This window comes from Chlamydotis macqueenii, chromosome 1, assembly GCF_036417535.1.
Source record: "Chlamydotis macqueenii isolate bChlMac1 chromosome 1, bChlMac1.mat, whole genome shotgun sequence".
NCBI lineage: Eukaryota > Metazoa > Chordata > Aves > Otidiformes > Otididae > Chlamydotis > Chlamydotis macqueenii.
The window spans coordinates 224816-235928 of NC_141556.1; the positions used below are offsets into that span (position 1 = coordinate 224816).

The window sequence follows — 11113 nt, forward strand, 5'->3', positions numbered from 1 at the left end:
TGTTATCTATTGACACTTACGCATCATCTCTACTTAGATGACAGATAACATCTGCTTAGAGTTACTATGACAGACACAGTAAGCGCAGACCGCTCGCCCTGTAGGTGCCACGTCTCTCGCTCAGGCTCTGCTCTGCAACCCTTGCCCTCAGCCCCCGTGCCGGGACAGGCTCCCCAGGCCACCAACTGCCCCTGGCCCCTGTTGGCCCCGGGCTCTCCTCAGCGGCCAGCCCTTGCTTCTGCACCCACGGGGCACTCGCTGGAGACGGAGTTGGGAGCCTCCGGACACAAGGCTGGGCCCTCACCCTCAGTACGCTGAATGACTGGCAGGCAAACCTGGGCTGGGGGGATCTACCGAGCACCACGAGACGCTGACAACCAGACACCTGAAAAACAAAAATCCCAAATTGTATTTCAGCAGGTTAAAAAAAAAAAAAATAGCACAGAAGAAAGTAGAGGAATTCAGTCAGAACAAGGGACAGGACAGCAGTTGAGCTAAAGGAGGATTCTACGTAAACAGGTCAGCTCAAAATACAACACATCTTTAAAAGCTAGAGCGATTTGAATGCTTAAAATCAGTATTAAGAATAATTGAGATGATTTTGAACACATTCATAGCATAACAGTAACAACTCTTGCTGGTGCTGGAAAACGCCTCCCCCCTTCCTTACATCACCGCTGCAGAGAGCCTCACCCCTGCCAGGCTGCAGGACAAGGGTGTTCCCGCAGCAGCATCTACGCTCACGGATCCACCGCAACAGCCCTTGCGCTGCTGCTGCACATCTGGTTTGCTTGGTCAATAAAGCCGCAAGTAAAGCGTAAAACTCTAAAGAGTAAAATGAAAAATAAATAACATATCTAATTAATTCACTTCATGCTAAAAAGATGTGTTTATGTTTACATAAATCCAATTTAAATGCTTGTACTAGAAAAGTATGTGATGTTCCTTTTGCATTAATTTAACTCACGGAGCTGTGAACTGATACAATTAAGTTATCTGTCTCTGAAATACACAGCTGCTACTTGACTAGGAGGTTTTTTGTGTGTTGCGTAATTAGGAGGGGCATCTGGCCGGCTGCACTGCCCAGGAGAGTTGCTGCTGAACTGCCAGGGAAACTCGCAATTGAAAGTGAGACGGAACTGAAGTACTGCAGAGCGCTCCATCAAAAGATTGGGAAAAGAACCCTGTGACATTCAGTTGCCTCTTTTTAAACACACAGAACAAATACCTAACTGCTTAAGTACACCTAATAAATTGTATGCTACAGCTACTTGGCAGTTACAGTTTAAATAATGCAAGTCCATTTGTAAACCACACAATTTTAACTTTTTTTTCAAGTTTTATTTACGACAGAAAAATGAGTGAGAGAAGAGATTCCTCATATGGTTTTACTTTCAAAATAAAAGAAAAAAAACCAAACAAACCAAATCCCCAGTTCTGCAATCCATAAGGCTACCAAAAAGGACTGGCAGATTCGCTAATGCCTTTGGCTGTACCGAAGCACGCAGAGGAACACGTTTTTACGATATTTCAACTGCTGCAACCAAGAACTCTAAGACCTGCGCTGCCATCAACTTTTGGAAGACCGTGCTGGGCTTGGGTGTTTGGAAGGAAATTGACTTGAGTTTCCTCTTTTTTTTTTTTAAGAGAGAGTGAAAAATCTTGTTGCTGATGACTTCTACTGTCAAGTACATCATCTCTGAAGATCCACTCTGATAGGAAGTCCATAAAATGTAACTTCTTTGAATGAGAAAGATTTCCATTCTGGAAAATCTCTTTCCAACTGAAGTCAAAAGTTACACACTGCAGGTTAAGGAAAAAGGGCATCACTGAAGCAGCAACTCACCAAAACCACATCAAGACTCACTCTTGTCACTAGTGACAAGGCTGCTATCGTTTTTTGGGAAGCCTGGGAAAACACATGGAAGCAACGCTGATTTGTCCTGTTTGTCCACATCTCTTCTTCGACCCTGATTGCTTTTAGTACAGATGCTAGCATCTCAGTAAGGTTTGAGTACTACTACAAAGATATTTTTAAAAGTTATGGACTGAAATAGCATAAAGCTTTTATCATGAAAACAAAGTCTGTTTCTTCTGAACTCTATGAACAGTTTCTTTCCTCTTCTACTACAAAGTTATTTTCACAGTATCATTTAATAGTAAGCGCACAGAAACAGAAGATTACGCTTTCAGGAAGAGAAAAACAGAGGGAAGTAAGCTTTGCATAGGCACAACAGGCTCCAGGACAGACCTTATTTTATTTTTAGTACTTGTGTTAAAACAGTTCATAGAAAAACTACAGGAGAGTTGGCACATTAAGAATGTTAACTTCAAAGTCCACACTACAGGTACCTTCGAAAAAACGCTGACACACCTTGTAGATGTACCTTGTACTTGCAGACCACTATAGATCCTCTCCATCCGTCTTGTACTTTCAGGGCAGAAGAAAGAGTGACCAGAGTGAAATGGTGGCAGTCGACATTCAGCTGAGAAGGGAAAGGGAAAAAAAAAAAAAAAAAAAAAAAAAAAAAAACCACCAAACCAAAAACCCCCCCTAAACTTTAGCATAAAGCTGGGTAAGAATCTAAAGCTTTTTTTGGGGGGGAAGGTTTGTGATGACTACAACTGAGTGGAGGAAAAAGTATTTTGCATCACCTTTGGTACAATTGTTGATACCAGCCCCTAGCATGAAGGCCCAGAGACAGCGAGAGATGAACAGGATGGAGTGAGAGGCAGAATGGAAGAAAAACAGCAACACCAAGCAAGACAAAGGGATAAAGCAAGAAAGGGAAGGGAGGAGAGAGACAGGAAGGCAGGGACTCAGAGCAGCATGTACAGGCACAGGGAGGAAACAAACGCCAGAAAACAGACCAGAGAAACTGCAAAGAAAAAAAGAGAAGGATGCAGAACGGCACAAAGGGAAATACAAGGAAAAAACAGCGATGGGCTGCAGGACAGAGCCAGAGGGTGGAAAAAAGGAAGAGGAGAGGGGAGAACAAGAGCCCAGATAGAAAAAGAAAGGGAGCAGTACAAGAAGAGAGAGAAGGGGAAAGAGAAAGATGGAGAAAAACAGAAAAATGGAAAAAGATGAGAGATACAGGGAAGCCAAGAAAATCACAGGAGCATGAGAAAAAAAAAAGGGAAAGAGAGGCAGCTGGGGGAGGGCCAAGGAGGCCCTGAGATGCAGAGGAGGGGAGAAGGGGCCCCGAGGGCCCAGGACTCACCACAACTCTCAGCGCTCCAGGGAGAGTTTGCCAATTCAGACCCTTCTTTCTCCGCTCTTCCCTTCCTCTTCTGTCACTCCAGTTGCTTGTCTGTCCCAAACCTAAGAAAAGAGGGGGATGCGTTACAGCTGGCACATTCTTAATGTTAACTTTAAAGTCCATACTACAGGTACCTTGGGAAAAATGCAGACACACATCATAGACATACCTTGTACTTGCAGATCACTATGGATCCTCTCCACCCATCTCGTACTTTCAGGGCAGAAGAAAGGGCGACCACGGTGAAATGGTGGCAGTCAACACTCATCTGAGAGGGGGAAAAAAAAACCACTTTAGCATAAAGCTGGGTAAGAATCTAAAGCTTCCTTTTTGGGGGAAGGTTTGTGAAGACTACAACTGAGTGGAGAAAAAAGTATTTTGCATCACCTTTGGTACAGTTGTTGATACCAGCCACTAGAGCTTTTGCATTTTTTAAGAGAACTGTGCCTTTTTTGACTCCTTAGCAGCTTTAGTATCACTAGAACCATTTTCCTAGATACACACAGGTGACAGACACAGATACCTACACACGTCTTCTCAAGCCGACATTTAGCCAAGATTTCCTTCCCCTATATAACCCAAGTTGAATGTTTTTGTGAAAGAGTACAGCAACCCATCTGTCCTTGTGAACTGCTATTACGATCCAATTTGGATGAGAGGAAGGCCCCCTTGCATTTTAATTGACCTCAGACAAGTCTGGGAGGGTAGGGGCAGCTAGATCAACCTCTCACTGCAGGTTTGATCACCTCGAGCAAGACTAAGACAAAAACGAGGTCAAATGCCGTGTACCTGAAACAGCTTTTATTATCAAAAGTAGAAAATATTAGCAACAGGATAGGATAGAATAACAGGACAGAAATCAAGCAAGCAATCAGAATAGAGTTGCAAGAATAGTCACCACCATGGATCCGTGGCATCCTGAGAGTCCAAATCTCTCAGTGCTTCGGCAGCGGGCAATCACGCCAGGGTTTGTCTCAACAGTCCTTTAATCCTCGCTCAAGGGCTGCGGTTTCTGACCAGTTGCACGTCTGCACATTTCTGCACGCGTGCACACGCTTCATGACTCTGGCCCCGTTCCTCACACAACTGTTCCATGAATCACAGACTGGGGGTCTCTGTAGCCTTGCAGTCGTCCTTATCTTATTCAGCAGCCGGAGGAAATTCTCGCTTGGCTAAGCAATCCTTAGAGACAAATGATCTACAGTTCAGTCTCTCACATGCAAGCAAGCTTTGAGACAAAAGTCCCATAATTCAGACTCTCACAATTGCCTTGTTTTGCATTCCAAAAAAGGAATGTTTTTTTTCAGGTCGTTTCTCCAAACGGTCACAATCTTTTAAAACTGCAGTTGTGCTACCAAACCTGCTTAAGGTCCCTCCCAGTTTCGGACAGTCCTTAGATTTCACAGGTACGTGCTCTATTGCATCTTCCAACAGCAACAATACGGCACGCTCTCAGACCCAGAGCACAACCCTACGGATGTCTGCACACATCTCGTTCTTTTGATGAGAAGCCGCTGAGCATCCCTGCGAGCACAGCCGCAGGCACTGCAGCAGTTTCACCTACACCAATTGCAAAAAACCCACAGCAGCAACAGCTTCAGAATATTTAGACCAGGAACAAGGGAAAGACTCATAAACTATCTCCCATCCCTGAACACCCTACATAAATCTACCAACTTGTGGAACAGCTTCATGCAATAAACATGCATTCTGTCAGACACGTTGCTTGACCTTGACTCTTCCCACTGCTCTTGCCTCTAACAGAAGCTGTTGCTTCTCTGAGTTCGGAAATCTTTCATCGAGCTCATAGAGCGCTACTGATACACGTAAACACATAGCACTGAGCCCACAAGAGACCGCAGAATGACCTCCTTGCTGAGAGGCTTGTGGTTGATAGACCCTTGGGCTCTACCCACCATCCACCAAAAGAGAGGAGGAACCATCAGAACACACAGAGCCATCAGGTCAGTAGCAAGTCATTTGCTCTGGTTTAGGTTTACAGCATATAAAGCACAGAAAAGAGAAATGGGCTGTTACTGGAAGAAAGGACACCTGCTCTTCTACAGCAGCTTTGTATATTACACCAACATGGGTGGTGACATGGAGGGACAGGAGTATATAGCAAGAAATTATGGAAGAGGCAGTGGGACAGAGAGAGAAAAAGGTGAGGGGCAGAAAGATGGAAAATGGGATAAGAGAGCAAAAGACAGAGAAAGGAAGCAGGATAGAGGAGTAAACGGAGAAAAAAAAAGGACAAGGAGAAAGACTGAGATGGAGCAGGAAAAAGCAGCACTGCATGCAGGACAGAAAGATGGAGAAAGGAAAGACAGGGATGAAGAGCAGGAGAGAGGAACAGAGAGAAAAAGGGAGAAAACGAGAATGACAGAAGACGGATAGACCAAAATAGGGCAAGGAGCTGGACGCAAAGAAAGAGGGACAGGGAGAAGGACAGAAAGATATAGACAAAGTAACAGAGAGTAGTACAGGAGAATAGAGAAAGATGACTAGCAGGACGGAAGGACTGGGACAAAAAGAGTGGGAGAGGGAGCAGAACAGAGAAATGGAGGGGGAAAAAAGGGACAGTGAGAAGGACAGAGAAACAAAGAGAGGGGGGAGAAGAACAACAGGGAGAAGGACTAGAAGGATGACAGGGAAAGGGAGCATGGCATAGGGACAGAGAGACAAAGACAGGGATGTGGACTACGACTGAGGGACAGAGAAAGAGGGAATGGAGCAGTATGCAAGAATATGCAGAAGAAAAGAGGTACAGGGAAGCAGAAAAAATGCCAGAGAGGGAAAGAGATGGTCATGGAGTCAGAGAGAGGCCAGGGAGCCAGGCAGAGGAATGGAAAAGCAAAGAAAGAGGTGTAGGGATGAAAAACAATGCAACAGAGGGAGAGGCAGGGAGGCAGGCTGGAATGTGGAGGGGTAAGGGCTGAGGAGCGCAGTGAGGGACCAGGATGCAGAAAAGGGAGACATGCACCCAAGGGCCCAAAACTCACCGCGGCTCCCTCTCAGTTCTGGCCAGAGAATTTTACAATTCAGACACTTCTCTCTTTTCCTCTCTCTTTCTCTCGCCCATCCTCTGCTGTAGCTCCAGCCACTTGTCCACCATCCACCCAAGGACTATCTTGGTGTCTTACAGCTCTTAAAATACAAGGCTTCATAGATACCTGGTGCAACACACAAATGCACGGGCTTACCATACCTTTGGTGACACACAGAGCCCCCAGGCTACATTTTGGTGATCTAGCCTGCTGAGGACTACTAACAGGCATCCTTCCTCACCCAGAGAGGCAGAGTTTCTCGTCTGCAGACAGAGACAGCTTCCAGTTCAACCCACTGCATTGTATTCTTCAGCTGGTTTGCCTTTTTCTGGTCTCTCCAGCTTCAGCTGCGACAGCTACTCTAAAAAGCAAGTATTAGGCTTTTCCCTTTTCACAGACATTTACACGATAACCAGCCAAATCAGAGACACCCGAGGCGAACCAGAGCCACCCACTGCCACCGACACCCGCCAGGGAACCAACGCCTCCACGCCCCTCCCGGGCACCGCGCATGCGCCTGAGCCGGCGCCGCGGGGGCGGGGCCGGGGCCGGGGCCGGGGCCGGGGCCGGGGCCGGGGCTCGCTCCCGAGAGCTGCGCGTGCACAACGGCCGAGGTGCAGCACCCAGCTTCGGTCACCGGGGGGCGGCAGCGCTGCGGCTCCCGGCGGAGCGGCCTGGCAGCCCCGCGCCCAAATACTGCAGCTCCCAGCCGAGCGGCGTGGCTGACGGGCAGCGTTTCCGCAGCCTTGCCAGTCTGATAGCGGGGATCGCTTCTGGTTCGCAAAGTCCGCTCCTGAAAGTGGCGCCCGTGGCTTCTTGCTAGCTCATCAAATAGTGTGAGAGGCGAGGTCTGTGTCTTGTCATTGTCTCTGTGTATTTTGTTTCTGGCTTCCTGCTTTTTCCCTTTGTTTCCTAGCCTAGCCGACAAGGTCCCTGAGATAAGCTTGCTGGAATGAACGTTCTCACCCTCTCGCATGCCTTCATCGATTAGGGTAACTGACCAGGTTTTGTGGTCAGGCTGGTGTCCTTGTACGTTCTTGTTGTCAGTGACATCTTCCTTTCCTTATTACCTGGTTTTGTTTTGCATTGAGAAGGGTCCTTGAGTGGGTACCCTTAAAGGAGCAAACACTCTACTTCCACATACTCTTACCAACAGCAGCTTCATTTCAAGACAGCCAGAATGCCACTTGGAGCCTGTTCAATCAGCTAGGCCTTCTCCACAGCTGAAGTTGTCAGCACAGTGGCAGTTTGAAAGTTCATCCTGCGCATGGTGAGTGATGGGGATGTTGATGGACTGCTCATACCAAGGCATAGCCCTGCAAGAGAGCCCATGGCAGAGCTTTGGCAAATCCTTGCTAGTGTGACTGGGCAGCTGGCTGAGGCAAAGGGTTCAGCTGGGGGAAGGGCACTCCTAGGCCATAGCTGCCTTTGAGGCAAGCAGGAGGAGGGAAACCCAAGAGACTTCTATGACCTCTGAGAGAACAGCTTGGGTTAAGCCTTGACCAAGGACAATCCCTGCAGAGGAAACATCTTCTTGATGAAGGATGAAGTGTTTGTGGGAAGACCTGGACTGTGGAGTCAGCAGTGTCAATGCCCAGTGGGTTTGGGGGAGCATCTGTGGTGGGTGCCTGTACTTTCTGCGAGCAGCTAAATCAGATCTAAAGAGAGGGCCTAGAGCCATCAGCTGCTGAGGTCACACTCCTCAGTGAGACTCTGCACAGGACGGGGAGACATTTGGATGTTGGTGGGCAGGCAGAGATCTTTGCCAGTGGTGGGAGCCTGAGCAAAGTGGTGGCTGTGGTGGCTGCAGAACAAATGTCCCTTCATCACTGCTCTCAGTAGGACAGAAATGGCCACAGGGGAAGAGACCTGCTGCAGGCACTGGGCATTGCTGCGTAGCAGGGTGTGCCATCCTGCACAGAGGTATGCAGCAGGGCGCCTGGATCTGCATGATAGCTCTTAGGGAAGGTGTCGGCAATGAGGTGAAAATGGAGAGGGAAGTCAGGGAAAGAAAGATGCCTATGGTGAGACGGATCTGTTTTCTCTCAGGCCCTTGAGTAATGGTTCAGCTTGGCCAAAGAATGGGAGGAGGAGAACCCTGCAGGCTTATGCTCTGCTGCTGGGCACTCATGAGGACTGACTCGAGTCTATGGTGAGGTTGGGCTCCTGCAGCTGCCATGTCTCCCCTCCCTGCTTGCTTTAGTCCTGGCAAGGATCTCTGCCCAATGAGGAGGCATCGTGCTCTTGCTCTTTTGCTTGCTGCTTCGTTTCGTTTTCCATGATCACTGCTTGGGATGGGCAGTATCGGTCATTGGGACTTTGCGTGGTGAGAAACAGTGCATCATTCATTTTGTATATTTTCTTATTCCTATATTTTGTTATTATTGTCATCTTCCTTTGCTATTCTAGTAAGCTGTCTTCATCTCAACCCACGAGTTCTCCTTTCTTCCCAGTTCTCTCCCCTACACCACTGAGGAGGGGGAGGGAAAGCGAGCAACTGTAGTGACTAGGGCTAAACCACAACAACCCCTATCTCCAAACCCTCACTCTAACCCAGAGAAGTTGTGGAGTTCCCATCCTTGGAGGTATTTGAAAACTCTAATGTGCTGAATTCAAACCATAGCTCTAGATTCTATCCTCCTAATTCTTCTATTCTTCTATCAAAGGCATCAATTACAAGATATGTTTATTGTACATTATTTTAATCTTAACTGTACAAAGAAAGCCAAGTAGGTCAGAAAACAATTATCTCCCCTTTACAGAGATTTCCTCCCCCCCTCCCCAGTCTCCATTCCCATAGCTTCTGACAAAGGCACATATACTGCCAGATTGGTCTCTCGAAGTACACACTGGCTGCAGAGCCAAAAACCAGTGAAATAGTTCAGTAACAGAAGAACAGAAATATTAAGAACAAAACACATGTCTGCAACTTAGTTTAGTGATAGCATGGTGCAGTTTTTTTGGTCTACTACAAATGTCATAACTGCATCTCAGCTGGGAAATGTTCCAGCGTCATTAGCAATGACAGCTAAGGAAGAACCAGTTTTCTATAACATTAAAAAAAAAAATTAAAGTTCACTTACAAATATTCTGGATTATTATTGAGAACGTACTGTGTACATGCCCTTCCCTTTTATGTACATCAAGAAGATTCTGTACAGTGTGTATAGCAGCTTGCTGCAACACTGCTGGCAACTACAGCTTCTTGGTGATTTCTTTAATACATCAGCTGCACTTCTAAAAATTCTTTACTTTCCTAGGAACTAAAAATAGGGTTTTTCTGTATATCTGATGATAATAAAAATGCAGTTTTACATGTAACTGACCCACGAAACTACAGGAGACTGAGGACTTGTAACAGGTACAGGACAGGTTCAACAGAGTCTTGAAAAAACACCTCTGTCTTCCTTAGTCCAAAGGGACAGCAGAGTCCAACAGTATATGCTCATAATAATCCTCTGGAGAACTGAGCAATGTCTGCCAGTACCCAGGTTGTGATTCCTCTCAGAAGCTCTAAGACTGCAGATGTGCACATGCCACTGGGATCTTGACAGGCTGGAGAGGTGGGCCCCTGAAAACCTCATGAAGTTCAACCAGGCCAAGGGCAAGGTCCTGCACAAGGGTCAGGGCAATCCCAGGCACAAATCCGGGCTGGAAGATGAATGGATGGAGAGCAGCCCTGAGGAGAAGGACTTGGGGGTGCTGGTGGATGAGAAGCTCAACATGAGCCAGCAATGGGCGCTGGCAGCCCAGAAACCAACGGCACCCTGGGCTGCACCCCCAGCAGTGTGGGCAGCGGGTGAGAGAGGGGATTCTGCCCTCCTGCTCTGCTCTGGTGAGACCCCTCTGGAGCACTGCATCCAGCTCTGGAGCCCCCAACATAAGAAGGACGTGGAGTTGTTGGAGAGGGTCCAGAGGAGGCCACGCAGATGATCAGAGGGCTGGAGCACCTCTGCTGTGAGGCCAGGCTGAGAGAGCTGGGGCTGTTCAGCTTGGAGAAGAGAAGGATCCAGGGAGACCTTATAGCAGCCTTCCAGAACCTAAAGGGGGCTACAGGGAAGATGGGGAGAGACTTTTCAGTAGGGCCTGGTGTGACAGGACAAGGGGTAATGAGGGAGGTAGATTCAGATTAGACATCAGGAAAAAATTTTTACAATGAGGGTTGTGGAACAGGTTACCCAGAGAGGTGGTTGATGCCCCATCCCTGGAAACATTCAAGGCCAGGTTGGACGGGGCAGGGGGGGGTTGGACGGGATGGCCTTTAACGGTCCCTTCCAACCCTAACTATTCTATGATTCTATCTGGAGTATGAGCCCACCTGGCAAGATGTTTGCACCTACTCTAAACATGAGCACTCGCTCTCTCAGGCTCCAGTGACAATACTGACTAAATCTCCCTTGACTTAGATGAAAGTCTAGACACTTTGTTCGGTATACATACATACATACTTCACAGAAGCTTAAATATAAGCAAGAGTAAGTCTACCCTAAAGTCTTCTCGTTACAGGTCTGCAAGTTCTTCCTCCTGCACAGGAAAATCATGCCCAACTATGGCATAGGCACTCTGCTGAACTTTTCCTGCAGATTGAAAGGAGCTTCTGATTGTGACCTTACCTAATGTAAGTGAACAAGACAGTTTCTCTGTTCCTGTCCATTCTACATCACTCTTCCCATCACGTACAAAGACAGAGAGTCATTTGTGGCAGCACTGATCAAGAGTATCAACTTCACTCCAGTATTCACATGAACAGCAGGATTCACAAGTCACCTTGTTGAATTGTTTCTTTTGCTTCTTAGGTTTTCT

At 47.3% G+C, this 11113-nt stretch overlaps 3 long non-coding RNA genes across 5 annotated transcripts; 1 reads left to right on the forward strand and 2 right to left on the reverse strand.

Annotated features, from left to right (window-relative positions):
- Nucleotides 1–386: 386 nt before the first annotated feature.
- On the reverse strand, nucleotides 387–3711 carry LOC147601919 (uncharacterized). Of its 2 annotated transcripts, XR_015258011.1 has the most exons (3): nucleotides 3553–3711; nucleotides 2375–2554; nucleotides 387–1909 (listed from the first exon to the last, which is right to left on the reverse strand). It is a non-coding gene; the product is annotated as an uncharacterized LOC147601919 (long non-coding RNA). The 2 variants fall into 2 exon arrangements; XR_015258010.1 differs by lacking the exon at nucleotides 3553–3711 and having other exon boundaries at nucleotides 2375–2673.
- A 331-nt stretch (nucleotides 3712–4042) lies between these two features.
- LOC147601920 (uncharacterized) lies at nucleotides 4043–6837 on the reverse strand. Of its 2 annotated transcripts, XR_015258013.1 has the most exons (4): nucleotides 6762–6837; nucleotides 6552–6666; nucleotides 6266–6436; nucleotides 4043–4445 (listed from the first exon to the last, which is right to left on the reverse strand). It is a non-coding gene; the product is annotated as an uncharacterized LOC147601920 (long non-coding RNA). The 2 variants fall into 2 exon arrangements; XR_015258012.1 differs by lacking the exon at nucleotides 6762–6837 and having other exon boundaries at nucleotides 6552–6740.
- Nucleotides 6838–7288: 451 nt separating this feature from the next.
- LOC147601921 (uncharacterized) lies at nucleotides 7289–10941 on the forward strand. Its single transcript, XR_015257547.1, has 3 exons — nucleotides 7289–7580; nucleotides 8360–8462; nucleotides 10817–10941. It is a non-coding gene; the product is annotated as an uncharacterized LOC147601921 (long non-coding RNA).
- Nucleotides 10942–11113: the final 172 nt, after the last annotated feature.